The sequence below is a fragment of the Lactuca saligna genome, chromosome 5, assembly GCF_052625555.1.
Source record: "Lactuca saligna cultivar CGN05327 chromosome 5, ASM5262555v1, whole genome shotgun sequence".
NCBI classification, from domain to species: domain Eukaryota; kingdom Viridiplantae; phylum Streptophyta; class Magnoliopsida; order Asterales; family Asteraceae; genus Lactuca; species Lactuca saligna.
Genome location: NC_136421.1, coordinates 260,101,224 through 260,107,683, shown reverse-complemented (window position 1 = coordinate 260,107,683; position 6,460 = coordinate 260,101,224). Strand labels below are relative to the sequence as shown.

General features: G+C 36.5%; 1 non-coding gene across 1 annotated transcript; it reads left to right on the top strand.

Annotated features, from left to right (window-relative positions):
* The first annotated feature begins 596 nt into the window (after positions 1–596).
* LOC144998980 (small nucleolar RNA R71) lies at positions 597–703 on the top strand. Its single transcript, XR_013660511.1, has one exon. It is a non-coding gene; the product is annotated as a small nucleolar RNA R71 (small nucleolar RNA).
* Positions 704–6,460: the final 5,757 nt, after the last annotated feature.

The window sequence follows — 6,460 nt, the reverse complement described above, 5'->3', positions numbered from 1 at the left end:
CTGATGATTTCTCACATTAGCATCAGTAGTGTCATGTATTTTCTTTGAGGCTTCCATAAATCGATTAAGTATTGACTCCAAATCCAATTTCTTTTCAGGTGGTGTTTCTTTTTGGTAAAAACCTCGAACAGTTTGTCTAAAATTTTCATCCTTTTGCTTCTTGTACTATTCATAAGGTAACCACTCTTTTTTGGGCTTTCTCCATTCTTCACCATATTTTTCATCACTAGAGTAGAATACTTGTGCCTTAGTTCCTATGCTCATCCAAATCGCAATCATTCGTTAAATGTGGCCCACGACAATTATCACATCCAAATCTTATTGCATGGATAGATTGATCCATCTTCGTCATCCCCTTCTCCATATTTTTTTATTTTACCAAAACCGTAGCTATGTTCTCGTTCCATCCATCTCCTTTACCTCTAGTGACATCTTGTTGTGGGTTATGATACTTGCGTGAATGCTTTGTAAATTCTTCAATCAAATCCTTAAAGGTTGCCGACTCTTTCTTCGTTATTGGTCCTTGAGAGTCAAGAAGTTGTATGGATGTGACATTCACTCCAACATAGAAAATTGACACTTATTGTTGGACATTTAGACCATGTTGAGGACAACTCCTAAGAAACCCTTTGTATCTCTCCCATGTTTCATATACGGACTCTTCAACTTCTTGTTGAAGATTAGAAATCTTTTTCTTTAGACTTGAAATCTTTGAAGGTGGACTAAATTTCTCAATGAATGCGTCACAAATATTTGACCAAGTAGTAATGGATCCAGGCGCGAATAATTTTAACCAAACTTTAGCTTCACGGGTAAATGTGACAAGAAGCATCTTAAGTAATATTGACTCTCTTGGCACGTTTGGAACATTGAAGTAGCTTCTAATGTCCTTTACTGTATCAATGTGCTTTAATGTGACTTTGTATTATTTTTCAAAAAATGTATGTCTTTAAGCATCGATAAAATGTGCCCTTTCAGTTCAAAATTTATTTCAGCTAGAATCTCGGGTGGTACAAGCCCCAGTCCATTATCCTCACATATCCTTTTCTTGTAATCTCCCATAGTCATTCTCGTGATTTCAACCATCTCCTCAACCTCGTTTTTATGTCTTCTTTCAAATCAATCTCTGTTCCTGGTTTGTAACCGGTTCCTTTCACGTTAGGAGTTCTGTTAATGCTTTCAAATGTGTTGTAATCGAATGTGCTTGGTGATTCGTCAACCTTTTTATCATCCTTCTTATGAAAACCTGACTCCAGATTTTAAAGTGGTGGGACTACAGGAGTTTTAGATCCTCGAGTCATAAATCACTAAAACAAAAAAAATAAAATAAAACAAAATGTGTAAAATGAACAAAAATAAATAAACTAAAGTTTGATTGAAATGTAATCACGATGTGGTGACAACGGCGTGGTTATTGCTCAGACAAAAAAATAAATGCAGAAAAACAACTTTTTGCGGATTTTAACCCCCAAAAAGGATCGAACAACTAAAAGCATTTTAACCATAAATCAAATAAGCCGTTCCCTGAAAACGGCACAAAAAACTTTGATGTGAACAAAAGTACATTATTGTCTTAAATTTTTTAACTTAACCGGATTAAGTAAATTATGCACTTATAGGCAGTGTACGTAGTCAAATTATAGAGTATCTTGGGTAAGAAACAATCTTAAAATGGGGGGGGAGGGGGTTACTGATTTTGTAAGATTAGCAGAATTTAACTAAACAATTAAGCAAAGAAAATGAATTCAAGTTTAAAGTAGTACTTCTACCTAGATCCGATTTCACCTTCTCATATGGTTGATTTCTAGTGGATAAAATATATTGATTACCAATGTGTTAACTAGCTATTATGATCAAATACTTGGAATTATCAATTTATGAATTACCATGCAATGATCAAGCACAAGTTAAACACCAAATCGATAACGAACACAAATTGGACTATGAACGATAGTAGTTACTTTCCTATGATCTAAAATGAGTCTATCTTCAAGTATTCTTGTTCTTCATTCCTGCTTCCAACTCATCGTTTGCTTTTTTTTCTCTCAAGCTTGTCCTTGTTACTACAAAACATATTTCAAACATAATAAACACCTTTTGTTCCAAATTAAGCATAATTATAGCTATATGTATTAAGAAACATACATGAATTATATGACTAAGTATGCACATATCACATAGGCATCCTACTACACATTGGACATATAATGTCACACATAGTATAGTGGAAAAAGTCACCTGAATCCAATAAGAACAAACTCAATAACAGTCCTTGCAACCAAATTGCTAGCAAAAACCACCTAATACCAAACAGAGACCAATCCTTAGTTTGATGCTCAAATCCATCAAGGTTTGATCATAAGTCAAACTAGTTAAAAAGTCAACAGTCAATAGCCAGCCGAACCGTAACCAACGGTTGGATGTGCCACATCCACTACAAGACTAAATAATTGTAACCACCTTCTAAGCTTCACTTGGCTATCTATCCTTAGTCACATCACACTTTATGGGTAGAGGCAATTCATCTTATTAATTCCTTAATAAAGATAAAGGCTCACACTTTCTAGAAGCCATCAAATAGAGCTCTTAATGGATAAAGTTTCCAACTTTATCCATATCTATGCCTCTCACAAGTCAAATACCAACCCTAGATCTAAAATGAGTCTAAATTACTAACAACTTCATGCATGGTTCAAATGAAAAGTTAAACATGCACTAAATACACCATAATGGGTCCAAAATATCAACCAAAACCACTTTTAGATCTGGAGCTATCCAAGCTCCATTTAAATAATGACATAAGGGACTAACTATGCTCAAAATCCTAGATTTAACAACTAGAAACAATGGCACCAAAATGGCTTACTCCTCTTCAAACTTCACACCATGCCATCAAAACACTAACAATAGAGGCAAGGAGGCTAGGGTTTTGAGTTGTAGGGTTTCTGTGAATGGAGGGTGAGAAAATGGGGAAAAATTAGGTGTTAGTCTTTAAATAGGGTTTAAGGCCCAAGCTTATGGTTTAGGCTGATTGCGTTCACACGTCACGACTTATGACGTAACATGCACCAAGTCCTTCCAGTAAATGTGTTGCGAACAAGTATTTTCCCAAAAACCATCGTACTCATTTTCCTTAGAATTACCAATTAAACACATTCGGAAGACGGTGATTACAGTTTTGTTCCAAATTTTAATTCTTTGTTTTGATTTTCTCATGTTTTTACAACAAATTGTTTTATTTTGCGAAGAAAATGAAACTTCATACATTCATAGGCTTCTTGATGTCTGTCATATGCTTAGGTAGTGTCCCTCTAATAGAGGACTACTTACAAAAAATGTTCATGGTAGTTGCTATGGACAAAAACAACCAGACCATGCCTATAAGGTTTTAGATAGGCGTGACAAATAGTGTCGACTCTTGTATCTAGTTTGTGATGAGGTTCATGGAAGCTCTCAAGGACGTTAGGAAAGTATTATTTTTAACCAATATGCACGATGTGACAACTTCTTCCTTAGGTCAGGTATTCCCCAATTCTTATTATTGGTATTGTTGTAAGAGCGTGACATTGATGGCTCTGTGCTCAAGAGTTGGTCGAAACAAAACATTTCAAGCTTTTTTTGGTACACATGCATTTCATTTACTATGTCTAATTTTGAAGAAAACCCTCCCTGTCTATTCCTGGCTACATATGATTAGCTTGCCAACATTGATCATCTGAAATGGGCATGTAACACCTGCGAATTCGGGCTAGACGTTTTAAGGATTATCAGTTATAAATATTTGTTTTACCGAACAATAAAATCCTCAAATAAGATCATCGTTCTATGTACATGTTACGAACTATGAGAGTAATTATAGTATATACGTTATGCGGAAAATTAATATGAGTATATAAAATTTGTAGAAAGTCTTACTATTGTTTTATAATTGAGCGATAAAATAACGTTTAAAAATAAAATATTATTTAGGATAACTAGTCTTGACGAAGTTTGTATTAGTCGTGATCACAGTCCTTTGGATATAAAGAATGCCAAAATCGGACTTTGTATGAAGAAATTATGATTTTTTGAAATTTCATGTTCAAACCGACACATCAATGTGTGTCATAAAAATTGAATTGGAGATCGGTTGCTTTTTAGTTAAAACAATGTAAAAGAGAATTGATCTACTCGAAAATACAAATCCATCGATATAAAGAACGTCGAGAACAATTTTCGTAGGAAGTAATTTTTCAAGGTCTTTTAGAATGTAATTATTATAGACTTTAATTAAAAATAGAATAAGAATTAACCAACAAAATATAAAGGAAATTTTAAATGTGACTTGAGCATTTGGAGCATTCTCATGGAGCACTTGGAACTCAATGGAGCGCTTGGGGCTCATGAAGCATGTGTCAAAGGAATGGATAATCTAATAAAGGAACAGGTCAACTGACAAAGGAATGAATCTTCTTAAGGGAGTATGGAGCACCTGGAAGAGGTACGGAGCACTTGGGAGTGAAATAAAGCACCTTGGTGCATGGATGCAACATCCATGCTCAAGGTGCGCCATTCTTGAAGCATGGTGTGCAATTTAAGATGGTGATGAGTCATTGAGCAAGGAGCACCACTTGAGAAAGAAGATGTGCCACTATGGAAGATGATGTGCCACAGTGGAAGGAGGATGCACCACCTTGAAGCCTCATGTGCCATTTGTGAGGAAGGTGTTCCATCCTAGGAAAGGATGAATGTAACAATCGAAATCGAAAAGATTATTTATAGAAAGAAATCCCCTTTCCTAGTAACCAACTCGGAGAGTTGATGGTTGGAAAATCGACGAGTTGGAGGCTTTTTGGTCATACGTTTTATGGACCAACTCGATGGGTTGGTGAAGGGAACTCGGCGAGTTGGATGCTGATTGATAAACCCTAATTTTAGGGTTTTGCACCATATTTAAACACCTTAAGTCCCATGTGTTGACCTCATTCCCAGCCTCCATATCCCTTAACCCTAATCTCTAAACCCTAGAGCCTCCTTGAGTGTTGTGAGATCATCGTGGGTGTGTTTGAAGCTCATCGAAGGAAGAGAAGCTTGGTGCAAGGTGGTGGTTCAAGTATGAGCTTTTAGATCTTGATTCTCTGCATCATTTACAACACATTTCTGGTATAAAGTTTTGAACTTGCTTAATATTTTCTTAGATCTCTTCTTGGGTTAGATTGTAGCAATGGATGGATGGTTGGTAGGTAAGTAGAATTCCCAAGTTTTTATTCCTTCAAATCTATGACCTTCATGAGATCTTTTGGCATAAAGGTGCCAACTTTATGGGTTTAAGGGCTTCATGCATCCATTAAGTCTTTCATTTAGCCCTTTTTGAGCTTTTGAGCTCCTTCTAGACATGCTTAAGTGTAACGATGGAAATTTTACATGGCCATCCAGCCTTATGGGGACAGATCTGCATCTTAGGATATTGTCTTTGATGATTAAGTGCTTAATGGTTAAGCCCTCACTCTTTCAAGTCTATGGCTTGAGTTTGGACTCGCATAGGTGGTTCCTAGTGGTAAAGTTGGAAACTTTACCCTTCTTGATCTCTTTTTGGACGAGATATGAGCTTTGGAGCTCTTGGATTCAATGAAGGTAGCTTAATGCATTAAGTTGTTGGGTCTTGGGGTGAACTCTATGAGTTGGTGTGTCAACTCAGTGAGTTCTTTTGGTTTACCCTATTTCTGAGTTGATGTGGGTCAACTCGGCGAGTTGGGTCGATATGGATTATGGATATTGTCTTTTGGTTTATGTCTTTACCAAGTTTGTCCCAGGGAGTGCTTGAAGTAATCTAATATGGACTATGGATATTGTCTTTTGGTTTATGTCTTTACCAAATTTGTCCTAGGGAGTGCTTGAAGTAATCTAAGTTGGATCTAAGGAAAATATAGGCTTAGGATATGATCCATATAGGATTAGGCCCAATTTGAAAAATTGGGCCATTAGTGGGCCTTTATGGATCTTTTAGAATTGAGCCTCGGTTTTGGTTCATGTTGGGGTTAGAGGTAAAATGGTTATTTTACCCCAAGTATGGTTGGTGGGCCTTGGGATAGAATCCAATTGCTAATTGGGTGTTATTTTGATCTGATAGTTCGGAGGTATCAATAGGGCAGCAACTAGGGAATTCTTTTAGTGAGCTTCTGCATTTGAGGTGAGTCTCCTCATTATTCTATGGGTTGAAGGAACCAATACCAGCCCATTTGGTTAAGTATGGTAGGAAGACCTGGGGTGACCCTTGACATTTTTGTATGAAAGACTAGGAGGCGCCTCCTGGAAAATGTTAGTATGTAGTAGTAGATTGTATGCTAGTTGTCTTTGTGATACTTGCATGGAAGAACATGAGGTAGCTCTTGGAACTTGTCTGAATGTCACATCCCCAATTTCACGGCCAGAAAAGACCGGTTTTGTTTATACTTTATTTCAAAATTAGAGTAACCTTTTA